Raw genomic sequence first — 1,991 nt, forward strand, 5'->3', positions numbered from 1 at the left:
CATTTAACATTTTTATCAGTAGAGTGTGTAGAGCATTTTGAGGGTTCTCTTTTTGGTCTTTGATTGACTGCTCTGCTTCCTGCTTGTTTTGAGTGGGAGATGAGATTCCCTTGCTTGCCATATTTCTTGTTCTTCCTCTACATATTTGGATTGGAAATTCTAATCTACAATCACCTGTGATCACCGTTTAAAACCCAAAACCGACCTTACCAACCACTGTTGTATAAAATGTAGATGTTCACAATTATATTGAAATAATATGAAATTAAATTTGGTGTCCGCAATGAATACAATTTTAATATAATGACCAACACTCAACCCTCTATTCAGTAGTTACTTATTTACCATTATAACTCTATTAGCAATTTTTGTTGTTGTATTTAGTTCTTTTTGGAATAGTGGGATTTCTCTATGAACCCTTTTGATTCACTCAGAATGAACAGGTATACCCTCTATCAAATAACCAGGGGTTCACGGATTCTGGGGGTCCTGGAAGTAAATTTAGGAGGGTAAGTTATGGATAGTGAAGGGAATAGAGTAAAAGGAATGGGGAGTGATGATTTTGGTTTAGTTTCAGTGAAATGGAAAAGTGGAAAAGATAGAATCAGTAGGAAGAACTAGGTTAAAATGATAGACAATGGAGAGTCAGCAGAGAAGAGTAAAGGAGTTAGTCAAAAGAAATGAATTTTAAAGAAAGAAAACGTAAAAAGAGAAACACAGACAAAATATGGGAAAACAAACACACAAAACACAAAGAAGTATTGCCAAAAAAAACAATAAAACAAACAAATAACAACCGAAAACAAACAACAAGTCAAAAATGGAAAATAAAACAGTTTTAAAAAATGTTAAAAAAAAAAATATGGAGTCTTCCTTGTTTGGGTGGGCTCTTTCCAGTGTCTGGTTTCCTTGCGATGGTCTAGTCTATTTTCCTGCTGCTTGGCTGCTTTGATTTGATTTCAGGTTGCACAGGGTGGATCTGCCCTAGCCCTCCTCCCTATTAGTTAAATCCTGGGGCTCTGTGGTTCACACAGTTTTCAGGTAGGATTTGGGTGTCCTCTGTAGTTGGGGGACACTGAACAGTCTTGGAAACTGTGGCTCCTCCTGTCTTCTCTGGGGCCGCTGCCTTTACTATCTGGTTCTGAATAGGTTTTGGTCTCAGCAGGGCAGGGCACCTCCCGCCTGGTTTAACTTGCTGAGAGCTGCTTGCCCCAGGCAAGATTCTTCCTTCCTGGGCAGGGCGACCTTCTCCTGGGCACAGCTGGCTGTTTAATTCAGTTCCATTTGCTTGTGGGAGTTGGGAGTTGGGCTTCCTTTGTAAAGGGCTCATTTATCTGTCTTGGGAACTGTTTACTTTCCCGTCTGATTGTTCCATGCTACCAGGAGCTGCTTACTGCTTTCAGTTTGATTTTAGAATTTCTGTCTGTTGGAGAGTTGGCAGCCGCAGTGTCAGCTGGGGGGAGGAGGGAGGAATCTCTGGGTGAGTTTAACTGAGTCTGTGACTCTCAGTCCAGGGAGAGATCCTTGCATGTGGGCCAGAGGACGTTCTCTTGGGTGGAGCTGGCTCTCACCTTTCAGTCACTACTGCCCTTTTCAAATATGGCTCTTTCATCCTTGCTTTCCTCTGGTCCACTTCAGTTCCAGTCTGGTCTGACCAGGTCTATGCCAGTGTCAAAGATGTTACTTTGCTCTGGCAGTGGGGGAAGGGCTAGCTTCCAGAAGCTGCTCTGTGGGCATGAGTGAGAATGTCTTTCATGGGGTAGTCAGGCTTCCTCTGTGGTTGCAGCCAGTCTGTGCTCAGCCTGTGATCTGTGCCTTTCTGCTGCTGCAGGGAGGATTTCTTCCTGGTTGCTTCTGTGTGCTTTAGGTGCATGGAGTGCTGGGCACTGTGCTGGCACCAGCATCTGCATGGCGGTGGGGAGCCACCCTGAGCTCAAAGCTGTGTTCTCATGCCAGAAAAGTCGATTTTTCCTTTCTGGCCAGAATCCTTA

The sequence above is a fragment of the Perognathus longimembris genome, chromosome 8 (assembly GCF_023159225.1).
Source record: "Perognathus longimembris pacificus isolate PPM17 chromosome 8, ASM2315922v1, whole genome shotgun sequence".
NCBI classification, from domain to species: domain Eukaryota; kingdom Metazoa; phylum Chordata; class Mammalia; order Rodentia; family Heteromyidae; genus Perognathus; species Perognathus longimembris.